General features: G+C 57.7%; 1 protein-coding gene across 6 annotated transcripts in view; it reads left to right on the plus strand.

Moving 5' to 3' along the window:
* MAD1L1 (mitotic arrest deficient 1 like 1) overlaps positions 1 to 16537 on the plus strand; it is a 222584-nt gene that overhangs the window by 71709 nt on the left and 134338 nt on the right. The window lies entirely within an intron of this gene.

A 16537-nucleotide genomic window follows, 5' to 3' on the forward strand; every position in this document is an offset into this window, starting at 1 on the left:
GTCTCCACCAGCTCTGACCGCTGCAGCACGGTCTGCCAGGCCTGTCACTGAGAGGACGCTGCTCAGCCCTGCGCTGTTCAGCCCTGTGGCCACGTCCCCACTGGCTCTGGGCCTTGAAAGGAGATGAAAGCACTACCTGCCCACAGATCCGGTCTCGCTGTCTGCAGGGGCTCTGAAAGCTGGGGGTGAATATGTTGCCTCTGCTCGGCCACCCGTCAGTGCAGCAGCACTTCTCCTGCCACCTTGGTCCTGACACCTCTGAGCAGCCGTCGCTTGGAGACAAGGCTGAGAGTGCGCATGCCACCTCCCACCACTGGCATCCTCGGTTTCCCTCCCCGCTCCCCACAGTAAACTTACCCGTGACCAGTCTGCTGCCAGATTGTGTGTTGATGGGGAGGGACAGTGTGTTTCAGCTCATGTGAGGGCAAGTGGTCACCTTCTGGGGTGATGGTGGGTGTTCCTGCTGCTGCAGGCCCCGGAGGAGCAGGCCCAGGGCACAGAGGGGTTTAGTGCCGGGCAGCTAGCCCAGCTGGTGGCACTGAGAATTGAGTGGAGTGACCGCGCAGGGCTCCTGTTGGCCACGACCTCTGAAGGTAGAGGCTGCAGGTCAAACCCTGAGCCCTCCCTGTGACAGGTTGACTGTGTTTTGTTCTCAGCTCATCCCTGTACCAGGCATGACCCGACAGGCCCCAGGCAGGGCTCTCTGTTGAGGACTCTTGGTTACATGCCTCCCACCAGAGATTGGCAGCGCACTCTTCCCAGCCTGTCCTCAAAACCCCATCATCACGCTTGCCTTTCGTGAGCCTTTCCCGACGAGCAGGCTGTTTGTAAACGTGGCATGACCTCGTCCACCCCCCCGGCCCCCAGCCCCCAGCCCCCAGCCCCCAGAGAGCAGCCGTGTTGCCTTCCAGACAGTAGCCTGGCCCTAGGATGGGTGTTGTCAAGCAGAGCACCTTGGTGAGGTGGGAGAGCTCCTGGAGGCAGGAGGTGCACTTGCTGGCAACACGCCAGCTCTGTTACGGAGGTGAGGGTGAGGGGGACCCACGTGGCGCAGGGAACCATATGGCACTTGGGAGGGAGTGATCGCCTGGCCTCAGGAAACCAGGCGTTTGGAAAGTTCAGGGCTTCAGCAGCTACCAGGGCACCAGTGGTGGCCGAGCTGTCCGGCTCTTTGGCTCAAAGCAGAGACTGAACTTACTGTGAATTGCAGTAGCCTCAGCACGTTCTTGTTGCTGAGGAACGTGACTAAGGTGCGTTTTCTTTGTCGAGTGCCCGGAGCACCAGGAGCTAGACAGGCATTCGCCTAGGTCTCCAGCGGTGCCTGGAGGGAGGCGTGTCCTTACTCTTGGGTGGAGTCTGAGGGCTGTAGGCTCCAGTTCAAGGTCACCCAGCCAGTGCTTCCAGTGTGTACAGCGGCTCTCAGCTCCCAGTGCCAGCAGTGTCCTCAAGGGCGGTGGTCTCATGGGACCCAGCACCCTCCCGACTGTGGGCCTTTTTTGGGCCTAGCTCCATGGGAATTGGGACCGAGGGCCACAGTGCCCAGCCTGTTGTGCAGGCGCATCCCCAGAGTGGAACAGGCCTTGGTGGCTGTGCTGTTGTAGACAGAGGTGGCCCTTGTATTGTGGGCTGCAGAGCTCCCCTCTCCCCCAAACTGTACCCCATGTTCCTTCACATGCTCCTCTCTGGGGCAGTGCTGCTGCTAGCACCTATCCTCCTGAGACCCTGTGAGCATGTCAACCCCCTCCCCGCACAGCAGTGGTGCAGGACTCTAAACACCTCTGTCTCCTGCCCCCCAGTGTGTGCACCCGCCCTTGTCTCTCCTCCGTGAGCTGTTTGCCTCCACAGTGGAGCTGCAGGGTCTCTCCGAGGCATGTGAGCTTGTCCAGTTCCCTGCTGTCCTGTATGGCTCTCCGGAAGTGCCACCTGCCTCCTACTGCCCTCTGTAGCCCCACTTCCTTCCTGCCCCTGGCCTGCCGCAGCATCCAGAACAAAGCCTGGAGTGCGTGACTCACCCACGGTCCATGCAAAGTGGCAGCTAAGACTGTACCCTCTCCTGTCTTCGGTCACTGCTCCTTCTGCCCTGGCAGAGCTCTGTCCTGAGTGAGTGGCACAGGGACTGGCTGACTGCCATTGGCCTGCCTCAGTGCAGAGCCATAGGGACAGCGGGCTGGGTGCTAATTGGCTGCTTCTTAGAAGCTGAGTGCTGGCTGGCTTTCAAATAGAAGCTTTGAGCTGACTTTTCAGGTAGTCTGTTTTCCTGAGATTTTGAGGCTGGACAAATGTCAGGACTCTTTCTTGCTATTATCTTCTTAGTTTATTTTAAGAGCTGCCAGTATAACATCCCAGCAAGCCGTTGGGTGGAAACCACGCAGGAGCTCGCGAAGCTGCCCAGCATCTGGGCTTCTGAAGATGCCTTCTCTTCCGTCGGGTGAGGCGGTTGGTTAATCATCTTATCCCCTGTGGGACGCTCAGAAACTTCAGCCACCTCCTCACCAGAGTGGTCCCTTGGCTGGCTCACCTGGACAATGAGAACTTACAGATGTCCAAGGGATAGCTTCAAGTCCATGTTCGAAATCTTGCCCTGAAGATGCAGGGCTCTGAGTCAGAGACTTGGGGTGGCACCATCACCTGGTTTTCTGAAATGCCCCCAAGTGGACACCTGGTGCTGGTGGATGGAGTGAAGGACTCTTACAGGGTAGCCCATGCGTGGCTGGTGTCACCTCCTGCCACCCATTTTCTGCCCTGTTATCTGAGTGATCGGGAGATGTGCCACGCCCACAGAGGACGGAGCTGGGTCCGTGCTCACCCCTGCTTGTCCCTGTCTCTCCTGGCTCCCACAACTCTGATGTCCAGGGCTCCTGAGTGCTGAGGGACAGGCGGCTGCCTTGTTCTCTGGGACACGGCCTCCAGTCCTTATCCAAGGTGTGACATTCTCTGTTCCTGACCCCTTAGCTACCTCTTCCTTCCCCACACCCCTACCTGTGTTCCCACCTTGGTCTCCCGCCCTGGCGGCCATGCCTCCCCCTCTCCTGCAGCCCCTGGGGGTTTTCTAAGAAGGTGATCTTGCTCCTGTTCTCCAGGGCTGGCGAGAGAAGTTTCTGGGGTCTGAGACCTGGGCCTCTAGCCTGCTTTGGCGCCTGCCAACCACGAGACCTTGGTGTTGTGCTTGACCTCTGTGTTGGCTCCCTCACCTTGAGAGGCAGGCTTCTGGGGTTGTTGGAGGGCTTGGCTCGCAGGGCACCGGTTCACTTTTTCTCGTGGTCACATCACGTCTCAGTCACGGTTCTGTCTGGGCCTCCGCAGCCGTGGGCCACTTTGTCGCCGGCCTTGCCTTGGTATTTCCAGCCTGTGCTCTGTTTTGTTCCCTGAGATTCTGGCTGCTCCTCCCCCACTTCTCTTCTCTTGGCAAACTCCAGGTAATGGCCCGTGAGCAACGCTGCTGCTCCCTTTGTTCCTCTTCCCAGGTGGGCCGGGCATGTTGCCCACTGGGTGCTGTCAAGCAGTCTGGCCTGGGGGGCTACCCTTAGGGTTGGCAGACCTTCCAGGGGACCTTGTGCCGTCAGCCCTGGGGCTCCTCCTGCGGCAGGAGGGGTCATTGGGGTTGAGTTTAGTGCACTCAGCGTAGCTCCTTGTCCCCAATTCTCTGTACACTTTGCTTAGTCAGAGGGTCTTCTGGGCACTTGAACCACATAGAATTTCGGAAACGGGGCAGCCTGTGTGGTTGGGCCTGCAGTGCTGTGTTGGTTGGCCTGACCTTCATGTGTGTACTGCCCGTGGGTCCCTGGGTGGGGGCGGGGGCTGGGCCCATGGTCTGACCTTGTCAGCTGCTTCATAGCAGGACATGATGGGGCATGTGACCATGGGCCTCCGTGGGAGTGGCCCAAGCCATCTAGCTGGCTTAGCCATCCACCTGCTTCCCTGTCACATCCTCATGGGCCCCAGTTGAGGAGTTTTGTCTGGCTTCCGATGGCTTTTTGGGTGAGGTGGACTGGCACAGGGCCCCTCTGAGTGACTGCCCTGGTGGGGACTGGTGTCTGAGTGGCTGGTGTCCTTTGCCCGAGAGCTGGCTCATCACTTTGACACGGAGCTGAAGTCAGTTGCAGGAGAAGGCAGCTGAGCATGTACTCAGATATGGGGTGCACCCCAGCTGACACCCCAGGAACCAGCAGTGAGTCTGTGGTCCATAGGCACTCAGCTGAGGGGCAGGGAGCCCGATCCAGAACCATTCCAGCTGGCAGCATATTTTCCCCAGGGTCTGGGTGCCCTGTGAGAGCCGGGGCTCCCACAGCATCTATCCAGGCAGTATGGAGCCTTTACCCGGGCTCTTGGTGGTGAGTGCCTGTGTTCCCAGCTCAGTGAAGGTGGCCCACAGTGGCATCCTGCCTCCAAGGTCTGTCTGCAGGCCCGGCTGCACTGCTCCCACCCCCACCCTCGTCATGAGCGTGCACTCAGACCCACGGCATCCACCTGTGCCTTAATGGAGGGCTGTGCAGGGGCCCTGGCTCTCTCAGAGCAACTAAAAGCTTTTCCAGAGAAACAAAGGTGCTGACTAATTGGTGGCTTCATTTATTTATTTCTGGGCATGAATGGTAAACAGCTTTGCTTCTCAGCTCAGCGGGAACAGATTGGGAGCGTTTGCCTGATTGATCCTTACCTGCAGGGACACACGACTGGCGGGATTTATCGATTTAGCACCTCCTGCCAAACCTACTCTGAAACAGGCTTAATTGCCTCAAGACTAGCTTCCTGCACCAAGCATTGGCTTGTCCCATCGCTCAGCTCAGGCTGCCACTGCCCCTGAGATTGAAGTCTCTCCCGGTGTGTCCTTGAGGGAGCCAGGCTCCTGCTGGCCCTGGCTTCCTGTCTGGCCCAGAAACCATGCAGAACTGCCGGGTGGAGGAGGATGGCACTTCTGGTTACCGAGAAGGAAGCCCAGCTGTAACCAGCGTGAGCAGACAGAACGTCCGCTCTGTGGTGGCCGGGGAGTTGGTATTGACCCGTGTCACAGACAGAATCGGGGAGACCAGGGCCCCCTTGTGTCTCCACTGCACCCCTGCTTGATTTCACTCGCGGGCAGGCTTTTCCTGCACTGGCCAGTTGGCTGCTGGTGGCCAGGAGCCCCTCTCCTAGGGTTTGCCATTGACTCTTACTCCGGTCCCTGGGCTCACGTAGTCCCAAAGGGTGGGTTTGGGGCATTGTGAATGCCGTCTGGTTTATTGTGCTCACCCCTGTGGCCAGGGCGTGATGCACAGACAGTGTCACAGGAATGGGATGGAGCGGCGCGTCCCCTCCGCTAGCAGCACTGGAGACGACAGTGACACTCCACCGCACTTGAGGTGCTGGAGTGTGCATGTCTGAGCGAACCTCTGTCCTGTCTTTCACCAGCTGGGGCCACTGGGTGACTCTCAGTCTCTTCATCCATGCAAGGCCAGGCCTCCCCCGGAGCAAGGACGGGGCGCTGCCCTCAGCGCCCTGGAAGGGGCCTTCACCTTTGGGAGCTGGGCTCCACCTTGACGCGATTGCCTGCTTTATGGTTCTGGGATCCAGCAGTAAGATTGTCAGTGACAGCGATCAAACAGCTAGGAAATGTACCTAAGCTGTTCTGAGGTGTCCAGTGCAGGGAGTGCCTAGAGTGGACAGGTTTTATTTGAACAGCTCTTAGTTTCTACAGGTGCACAGCAATGTAACCTGCACTCTTGAGACTGAGGACATCCCACCCCTGAAGGTCTCCTGTGCTTCACGCATCTGCCAGGTGCAGAGGTGACCTCTGTTCTTCTCTTGGTGGTCACTCTGTGGACAGAGGACACTGCCGTGTTTGGGTGGGAACTTCCACGTCATCCTGACGGCTCGGAGCTGGGAGAGACATGGCATTCTGGGGCCAGGAGGCGAAGCCACCCACCCTCAGTCACACGAGACAGGCCCTGCTGACCTTCCCTGGCTTCCATTCTGCCTGAACCAGGGCTGTAGGCTGCAGGGAAATATTAGTATATTTCCTGTTTTTCACTTAATTGTGTAATAAAAACAAAACCAATAGAAAGTCCTCCTTTCCTCTCATATTAGTTGATGTGTGATGCCAGCCAATGGTAGTTCCGTCCCTCCAGTCTCACCCACTGGGGGGCAGCTGTGTTTAACAGGAGGGGCTTTTCCCCAGACCGGCTTCTCAACTATTATCCGAGTGTCTCTGCTTTTCTGTCTGCATGGGTGTATGTCCCTGTGGCACCGGCCAGTGGTAGGCGTTGGCTCACCTAGGGTGGAGCAAGAGTGCCCTGCATTTCTGGAACTCACAGGCTGCCCAGGGAGGTGACACAAAGCAGTCGTCCTGCTCTACAGGAGTCCCGCATAGGTCCTCAAGCTCTGGTGCCACTTGTCTGCATGGTCGGCCCGCCAGCTCCAGCACCTCCTGCCGGCCACTGTTCTAGGGCTGTCCTGACCTGCAGCACAACCCCCTGCCTGGTCCCCCCGTGCTGCAGAGATGCTTACCCTGGAAAGAAGGAGACATATGAGACTGCTAATGAGCTTCCCACGTGGTGCCCAGAACCGTGCCAGCCCCAGACGGGGCGCAGGTGGGAGGGCAAGTGCTCGGCCGGCCCACAAGGCATGGGGCTTATTTACAGCCTCCTCGCATCCCACCCTCTCCCTCGGAGCCGCCAGTGGCTGGAGAGGGGCTTCATTCCAGGGTGTGTCCTCTTTGCCTGCACTCCCTGTGGATTCAGGTTGCTAACTGGCTCATGGGGACAAAGTTGCAGGAGCCCTCACAGCTGGCAGGACCTTCGGAGCCATGCTGTTTGGTCTGGTCCTGCAGATGTCCTGCTGTGGTCCCTGCCCTCAGGGGGTCCGTGGTCTTGGTGGCCCTCGGTCATCCCCGTGCAGTCTCCCGAGAGGTCCTGATGTGGAGCGTGTGTGCCTGTCTCATACCGCATTGTGTGTCCCACACGTGTCTGTGAGTGGTTCCGGTGGTGGCTGCACTTCACAGCACCTCCCTGCTGGACCGTGCGCCCCTGTTACCGCTCTGCATATAGCAGACCTGCCACAGTATCAGGTGAACAGACTAGGCGGTCATTGTCCACACGCCAGCCCTTCTTCGGGTCAGATACCCAGCACATCCAGGAGATGTGGTTCAAGGCCGTTCTGCACCGTGTTTGTCCCCCCTCCACTTCCCCAGCATGTGCTCCTGTTGGCACATCTCTCCTGGAATGTGGAGCCAAGATAATTACAATGTTTTGTTTTACAAAAGCTTGGGCTTGGTGGTGTTGGGGAAACAGAGCTCTGGGAGACACAGCTCCGTAGGAGGCGGCTTCTGAGACGCAGACTCGTACACAGCACAGAGAGCCCCCGAGGGGGGTGCGGCACCCCGCCACGCACAGGGCCTCGGCGTGGTGTCTGGAAGCCCTGCCCGTACTACAGGCACCCCCTCCCGTCCCAGAGGCCCGCGGGCCCTGTCTGCAGCCTGCCCGTGTCTCAGGGACGACTCAGGCCCTGGCGGTGCTGCCCCAGCCCTCCTGGTGCTCTGTCCTGTTGCATCAGGGCCAGCTCTAGGGGCCCAGCCTGTCCTCTGAAAGGGCGCCCATCTGTGGAGATGGTCTGTGGCCCGGTGGGGCTGGCTGCCCGCTGGGAGTCCGGCTTTATTTTCAGCCTGGAGGAAGTCATGGAGGGTTTCTCAGGTTGTGTGTGATGTGAGCAGAACTCCACTTCCTGGCAGGGTGGTGGTTGGAGTGACAGCAGGCCGGTGGGAGATCAGTGGAAATAATCCTGGGGTCCCACGGTGGGGCAGACCCTTTAACCCGTGTGGTCAGTCCTCTGCTCCAGGCCCTTGTTCTTTCACAGACCTTGGGGCTGGGCCCTTCCCTCAAGGTCAGAGTGCCGAAGGGAGCTGCAGGCTGGCGCCAACTGTGACAGGGCCCAGGGTCACGCATCAGACAGCCACTTGGAATGGCATCTTCCCTCTGTGCCCCCACTGAAAGGCATGTGTGCCCAGAGTCAAGGTTGGGGGACAAAAGCTCTCGCCTTGCCCCAGCCCAGGATGGGGGGAGATGGGCCCCACCATCCAAGGAGCACACAGTGTCTGGCCTGGGAGGGAGGGCATTTGTTTGGGCCACTTGTTTTGATTTTCCAAATAGGGGGAGAATGGAGAGGGAAGGGAGTGGTTTGGGCAGGACCCTCTGCCTTTGTAGAAACACCCCTTGCCGAGAGCCTTGCGAAGGCCCTCCTCACAGCCCCATAAGAAACACGCAGCTTTTCTTGCCCGTCTCTGGTTGCTGGTGCAGGAGTTTGCAAAGCAGCCCTTTATGCTGAGGATGTTTCCTGTGGTGGTGGCTCAGGTGAGGGCACTGGAGCCTGGGGTCTTTCAGCCGGTCTGCACTGAGGGTGGAGGGAAGAGATGGACCATGCATGAAAGGGAAGTTTTCTCTTCTGAAAATAGTAGTGGGATGCCAGGTGCCGTGTCTGCACTGTGCCCCTGAAACTGTTATGTCTGACAGTGACGCGGGGAGGGAGCCGCTCGGCCTGCAGCAGCACTGCCTCCAGGAGGAAGGTTCTGGACAGAGGCTGGCCCGAGGGGGAGGTGTCTCCTGTGGCTGCTCCCTGTCACTGCTCCTGTGGACTTGGAGGCCTGTTGTCAACGACAGTTTCCATAGAGAAAATGACATAATAGAGACTGAGAGACCTGCCTCCCGTCCCTGATGCCTCCCGTTCAACTTACATAGCCTGTGTGGGTGTGAACACATGTATGCATGTCGTGTGTGCATGTAAAACCATGTGTACAAATGCGTATGTGTGCATGTCCACCTCCTGGGCCCACAGGTTTATTTGGGGCTTCTAGTCTACTCGTGGGCAGTGACAGGTTGCGTTTGTGAGGAGGGAGAGAGGAAGGCCGGCTACTGCTGCTGCTGCAGGGCCATGACCACCCAGTGTGTGGGGCGCAGGCACGTTCTGGGAAGGGGCCCCAGAGAGCGTGGAGGCTGCCTTGTTCTCAGGGGACGGTCCAGGTCATGCAGGGGCAGGGGAGCAGGCCTGAGGCTGGAGTTCAGGAATGACAGCTCCAGGGTATGGATGTGTGCCTGGAGCCGTGCAGTGCCCGGAGCTGGGTGTTGTGCTTTCTCCTGGCTCATTGGACCTGCCCCCAAGGGGCCCTGGGAAATGATTGTGGGGGGTACCTGAGGAGCTATTGCTGTGCATGGGCTGTTGAATTTCCTGCAGTTCTTGGGATGCTTGTGTGTAAAAGTGAATTATTTTACCCCCGAGGCCGGTGGTGCCCGATGATGAACAGACATGTCATGCTCAGGGCTTCTGCATGTCTTTCCTCGGCCAGCGCTTCCTCCTTCCCCCGCCCTTCGCTCGGCACCGGGGCACTGCAGCTGCCTGGCTGTTAGGCTCGTGTTCCTGGGGGGCAGGGCCGCACCTGTGTGTGCTCCCCTCCTGTGCCGAGCCATCTGCCTGTTAGATTGGACAAGGTCACCTGGATTGGGGAAGGCCTGGAGGTAGGGTTGGGTCCCCAGGGCTGCTCTAGGACCCCCTGGCCTGTCAGGAAGGAAAGGTCCAGCTCTGTGATGGATGCCGGTGGGTGGGAAGCCCAGCGGGTGCTGCACACTGGTCTCCTGGAGAGTCCCTCCTGGCCAGCGAGCGCCGTGAGCCCGCTTCCTCCTCCGGCGCTGACGGTGCCTCTCCTGGCCGGCTCTTTCATTGTTTCCTGCCACCTGTACTTCCTGGCGGAAACCTTTGGTTACGAAGACTTCCTCCTGCTGTGGCAGCCCTCTCTTCAAGAGGCAGGCTTTCTGGACACGCTGCTGCTTGGGACTTGGCCCAGACCTGTGGTCGGATCTCCATCTCCTAGCAGGGCAGCACTGTGCGGTGGGGGCGCACCTTCCTCCTGGACCCAGGCCCCCGGCATGCTCTGCAGCGTCTTCCTACCCGTGGACTCAGCTGACCTTTCCTGCCTTTCCCGCGGTCTCCTCTGACTTTCTGCTGCACCTGCCGCCTCCAGTTACCCTGCACCTGTGTGGCACGTGGCCCTGTCCTGCTTTTCTCTGAGGGCTGCCTCCCCCCGCCTTGTGCTCACATAGGACTCTGCTCTGTGCCCTTCCTGCGTTGCAGCTGGGCTACCTGCTGTGGCTACTCACTCTCTAGACCCAAGTCCCGCCTCTCAAGGGACGGACGCTCCTTGTCTGCCTTTTAGGGCACGCTTCTCACACGCCTGCTGCGTGCGGTGGTGCAGGTGCTTCAGGAGACAAACGACCAAGCTCAGGCTTGTGCACCCTCTGGCACTCGGTTCACACGCAGCACCCACATACTGTTTCTCCCCCACTCCCCACTGCTCCACACCCAGCTCTCTTAAGGCTGCGGATTTGGGGCCTTGAGGCAAGGGTGTCAGTGCAGAGAGCACCTGAAACATTCTAGCAGCTCTTCCGTGGTGACTGTGGCTCTCACAGTCCACGTGGACGCACACAGAGTCTTTTGGGTTAAGTGACAGATGGGAAGGCTACAACCACAGGAGCCAGGTCCAAGCCGCGCTGGCAAGGGGCCACCTCTCCTGCCTTCAGGTGTTGGGGAGACTGAGCCCTGTGCTGGGAGAGGGGCACCACTTCCCCAGAGGCTTCTCCTCTGGGCCTGGACACGTCCCCACTCCTGAAGGCGAGTGGGTGTTTCCTCCTCTCACAACTCTTCACACACCTCACATGTCATGTGTCCTCAGTGACCAGTGTGTGTTCCCATCCTCAGAGGAGGCCCCTGGCTCCCTCGGTCAAGGCTGAGCAGAGCTGTGACTGTGCAGCCCCTACCTGTGGCCTAATCGGGTTCATCTGCTCTGACCCCATTGACGAAGGAGCATGTCCTGCCCCAGTGCCCTGCTTTTGGGCCACCGCTGTGTATCTCTGTGTGTGGTCCCGGAGAGCTCGCTGACAAGTCACAGTTTTGGAAGTCATCGTTCTGTTCGGGTGATGGTGGAGACCCAGAACCGGGCCAATGGTGTGGAGCAGCAGGGAGCTGGTGGGTCTGGCATCTGCCAGCCTCGACCCCGCTGTACCTCTGACTGGCCGTCTTGACCGTGGGAAAGTGACTGGACCTGTCTGAGCCCCTCTTCAACTTTAGGATGATCCCTTTCCTGCCAAAGAGGGGTGCCGTGTGTGCAGTGGGCACCCGGGGGGTGAGGTGGGCACGGTGTACATCTGGGGGTTCTCTCCCCGGGGGTGGTTCGTCTCTGCCGGTTGTTTTCACTCGCCCTTTCCTCTGAGCTCTTGTGCTCCATCCCTGTGTACTTCCCACTGAAGCTCTCATCTGCCTTTTCATTTTCATCCCACTGTTTCCTGCGGCTTTTCTTCCCATCTGTGGAACACAGGACAGGGGAACGGGGGGAGGAGAGAAACTCAGGGACTCGGGAGCTTTGTTTGGGTAGAAGTGTACGTGCTCTGCTGGGAGATGTTGTGTGACATGCCCTCTCGGGCGGGCGAGCATCCTGCCTTCTTCCCCCTGCTGCCGTCTCAGCAGGTGGGGAGTCCCGGTACAGAAGCAGCATGCATTCATCAGCAAGACCCCTAGAGCATCTTCATCATCTGAAACAATGGATCTTTCAGCAACATGAGTTTCATTTGGGACAAAAGAGAGACAGTTGAGACTCAAACCAGTGCCTACCTTGCGGATAGAGGAGAGGAGCATCACTTCCACTTGCCGGAGTGACTTGGGGCCTTGGACCCGTCAGTGGAGCACAGAGGGAGTGGCCACTGTGCTGTGATGTCAGAAGGAAGCTCTTTGTTGGCCGTATTAATAGGAGTAGACCACCGCATGAAAGGAGGCGACAGCACTGCTGTTCCCCGACTCACGGAGGCCCAAGAGGTCTGCCTGGCTCCTGGCGAGGTCCTTACGACACGGGACCATGGAGTGGAGTCTTGGTTGTTCATCATAGGTGCACCCGCTGTGAGCTGGGGAGCAGCACCATCCCTGACTCACAGTCTGGCGGCTGACGGAGGTTTTAGGAACAGTTGAAGCACTTATTTTCTGGGGATGGAGTAGGCATTGGACTTGGATAAGTTGTGCAGGATTGGTGAGTGGAAGCTTTAGAAGAAAGCCTTTGGTTTAACCTGCAGAAATTCCTGTTGCTCCCAAGCCCAGGTGGACCACTTCTTGGACTTGAAACGGTTTGGCCTTGTGACCCTCACTGTTCTTCAACACCCGGGCTTCAATGATCCCTGCTTGTCCCCTCTGGCATTGCCCTGACCTGGTGCCGTGGAGTAGAAGGCGGTTGCTGTTGCTAATAGCAGGACATGTGTGTCAAGAAGTACCCAGAGGATGCAGAGCAGCAACAGTGTGTCCTGTGAGATAGGAATCTTAATTCCTAAATTACACGGTTAGCAGATGGCCCAAAATAGCACTTGTAATGGCAACATTCAATTAGTGTATTTAAAAATGTGTATTATTGCAACATTCTCCGTGGGCTTTATTTAGAGGTTTCTAAATATAGCACTATAAAAACATAGAAACGTTTCAAACTGCTTAGGCCCACACTGCCGCAGTGAGCCTTGTGCTAGGCTCCCCATGTTGCCCAGTGGACGGCTGTGGAGCAGACTGGGCTTATCCTGTGCAGGGACAGCCAATGGCGTGGTTGAGGCTATTGGCCGGCCCTGGCTCCTCGTCCTCATGACTCCTTGGCGCATGTATTTGGATACCTATAGCTCCTGGGATCCCTTCCCCCCATGGGACCCAAGGTGGCACAAAACTCATGTTTTATTCATGGTGCATGCTCATCAAATCCTTTTTCTGCACTTAATTCTGGGTGTGCCTCCAGTGGCCTTGTGGGCAGCTTAGCTGAGGTATTGTCCCCATTGACAGAAAAGGAAACGGGTGGGAACATTGCCCATCTTGACACTCAAGGGCCTGCTGCAGTTCCAGGACAGAGCTTGGCGCCCCGCCTTCCAGGGTTTGGTCAAGGTGGCATGGGAGGTGATGGAGCCCAGAGCTAGACCCCTCCTCTGTGGGACTCAGCAGTCCAGCTGTCATGGGGGCTCTGAGCCAAGGGGCGGGTGTTGGGGGAGGGGCCCGGGGAGGCGCAGGGTGGCTGCGCTGAAGCCCCCAGTTGGTGGTGCCTGCCTGGTTGGTCCTGGTGGCCCTGCGTGTCCCCAGCAGCTGGCACAGACACAGCCTTTGGAGGAGGGATGTAATTTGATTGGGCAGCCTTCCTGGAGACCACTCGACCCCTCTGGTGGTGGCCCCTGCTGCGTTTGTGTCCCTGGAGGAAGCGCTGAGCAAGCAGCTCCCCAGTGGGGGCACCTTTGCTGTTTCCACTCTGGAAACGGGGAAGTTCCTCACCACTCAGCAGAGAGGCAGGACCAGCCCATCTGCCAACCTCTGGGTCCCTGGGAAAGGCAGGCTTCCTGGCGATCGGTGTTTGCAGAGGAGGCTTTGTGCAGGCCCCCCTTGGGCTCTGTGCTTAAACAGCGAGCTCCATAGACCTAAGCACAGGTGTCCATGTGAAAGTGAACAGTCAGATTAGGCAGAAGCAGCCTCTGAAGGTTAATGCCCCACAGCAAGTAAAACAGGGGGACAGTGCTATGAGCTTCACTTAAATAGCTTTTTATTTTAAATAAAGTTCCAAACTAAAGAAGTGTCATTTGAAAGCCGCTCATCTTCTCTCTGCTCTGAGGGAACATCTGCGCTTATTCTACGCGATGAATGACATGAATTAGACGAAGCCGTGGGCGCGCTCTCCCTGTAATTGCACCTTGCCCGTCTCTGACACAAAGCTGCCGTGCCGTGAGCGAGCGGAGCCTGGGGGAGCGAGTGGATTGCAGCGGACACAAGGCCCCCGGAACTGGCTTCACAGAACCCCAAGCAGGTTCGGTTTTAACAGAAATGTTGTTAGATGTGATGAAAATCTCCAGCGTTCACTTTTATTTTAAAACAATCCACTTTGAGGACTTTTTTGGTCAGCACTTTAAAAATTCATATTTCTGAGCACCTTGATGGGGGCAACTTGTCCCCTCTCACCAGGTAAGTCACACAAGGCACCTCGAAGAGTACCCCACTTGTTGCAGGCTGGGGCGTTGTAGGGTGCAGAACTCTGGGTGTCTCCACGTGGATGCAGCCCAAAGATGGCCGTTAGCAGTGACCGGCGCTCAGACACCATCCCCAGAACGCTGGCTCCAGGTCTGTGGTAGCAGCCGAGATGTAGGTGTTTCTAACCAACCCCTTTTCTGTCCACTTATCGCCCTTTCCTGGCAGACGACTTGGGTACACATGTGAGGTTGAGAGCCTTGGACAGGCTGTTCGGCAGCTCTGCCTCAGTTTCCTCATGTGGTGGGCACGGATGATGGCACCTTCCCTTGGTGGTACAGTAGGCCCCACAATATGGGTGCACTTTCTGATGCTGAAATCTGGAGCCTGTGAAACGCTTCTTGTGTTCTCTGAGTCTGACCCAGAATAAACTTTTTTTAAAATTCATATGGTTGATAGAGCTGTTTGGCTTTTCAGTGTCTTGAACATGTTTACCGAGTGGCAGAGCCCTCAGGAGCCTGTGTAGGGCGGAGACAGGTGTGTGGGAGGGACCATGAGGGTGAACACTGCCACAGTGGGGTGGCCCAGTGCACCAGCACTTCTAGGAATGGGAGGAAGAGAGCCGATGGATGGATGAGTGGATGGGTGAGGGGCCAAGTTACATGTGTTTTCTGAGAACCAACTATAGATGCCATAGAGAGAGGGGCCCGGGTGAGCTGTGGGTGTGTGGCCCCAGGCAGGCTTCCCTGAGAGGTCAGCTCTGGGAAGCTGCTCCACTGGGGAGGCCATCAAGCTGGACATGCGATAATAGGGCGGGCTCTTCCTGCGCTCCCCTTCCTGTCTTCTGTCCTGCTCCTGAGAATTCAAGAGTGGCCTGCAGAGGGGTCAGGGCAGGAGAAGGGGGAAGAGAAAGGCCAGTCAGCCACACCCCACCTGCACTGCCGGATTTGACCCAGAGGCAAGCCAGAGCTGGGGCTGGGAGTTCAGGTGGAGAGGAGTATGGGTTTGTACAGGGATGCTGCTGGCACCTTAGCTGCAGAAATGAGCTGCTCTGGACACTGTGTCTGGAGGATGGTTTCTCATGAGAGGTGGCTGGGAGGTGCAGGACCTGCCGAGACTTGGTGGGAGGGATGGGCTGATGCTGCCAGGTGAGCTAGGGGATCATGGGGGGAGGGGAAGGGGCTTCGGCTTGTCAGGTGACTGACACCTGCAGGGACTCCATCTCTTCCCAGTGTGTGGCCCAGAGCATGGCTTCTGGGTAGCGCAGGCTTCACCCCACAGAGCTGCTCCATCCCACCCGTGTGCTGTCAGCATGTCCATTGAGCGTTACTGTGTACCATATGCCGTGTACTCAGGCAACAGGACTGCACAGCCGGGCCCACCCTGAGCCACCACGGGCTGTGGGGCACCCTTACTAGCTGGAGGGGGAGGGTTCAGGGATGGCCTCCCTGAGGAAGAGGAGACACTGAAGCACAAGTAGGAGTTATCCATTTGTGGGGGTCTCTAGGTGGAGGGAGGACACAGGCAGAGAGAATGTAACACAGCCAAGGGCAGACCTGTGCAATTGGGTCTGGGGGCACAAGGCTGTCCTTCAGGTTGCGGGACTGACGTAGAGGGGCAGAGGCACATCTGCAAAGCCTGTTCCAGACATTAGCCTTACAGTCCCGAAGGAGCAGGGAAAACACTGTGTTGGAGGTGGATCTGGGGCTGGTGTCTGGAGTGGAAGTGTGGGTGGTGGTGGTGGTGATGATGGTGGTGATATTGGTAGTGGTAATGGTGATGATGATGGTGGTGGTGGTGATGGTGGTGGTGATATTGGTAGTGGTAATGGTGATGGTGGTGGTGGTGGTGGTGATGGTGGTGGTGATGGTGGTCACGGTGGTGGTGGTGATGGTGGATGATGGTGATGGTGGTGATGGTGGTGGTGGTGGTGGTGATGGTGATGGTGGTGGTGGTAATACTGGTAGAGGTTCCAGTTCCTTATGACAAAGGGTTATAAATCTTTCCGATTGAAGGAGCAAATATTGGAGGATCAGAAGGAGGAGCTGAAAACAAATTAGCAGCACAACCCCTCCTCTTGCTGATGGGAAAATGGTTAATTAGGTGACTGTTCTCCTCCACTGACACGTGCAAACGAGGCTCCGTTAATAACTGAGCTGCTACATAAATGATAGAATTTTAACACCAATGTCAACTTGTCAGACGTGTCTGGAGAAGGAAGGTGAGCTTGAGGGCGAGACACTGTGGGCTCCTGCTGCTCAGCCCAGACAGAGGCCGGGCCCTTTGTAAGTCCCTGCCCCCACCCTCACACCCCTCCTGGGCCAGAGTAGTTACTTAGAGTGAGGACAGAACAATCGTGTAGCCAGTATGAAGTTTTGACATGCAGCCAGGGCCCGAGGTGCAGGCCAGCTTGGCTCCCAGTTTCTCAGTTTCTCACCTGCTTCCTGTGTGCTGGTCAGGACTGCCGATTCTGAGGGTTTTCCCTTGTGGGGGGCCAGAGCCCAGCACCACGGACAGCGCCAGGGACTGGGCACAGTGCAGGTGCGGGCCCATGGGGGCA

The sequence above is a fragment of the Miniopterus schreibersii genome (assembly GCF_964146895.1).
Source record: "Miniopterus schreibersii genome assembly, chromosome: 4".
Classification (NCBI taxonomy): Eukaryota; Metazoa; Chordata; class Mammalia; order Chiroptera; family Miniopteridae; genus Miniopterus; species Miniopterus schreibersii.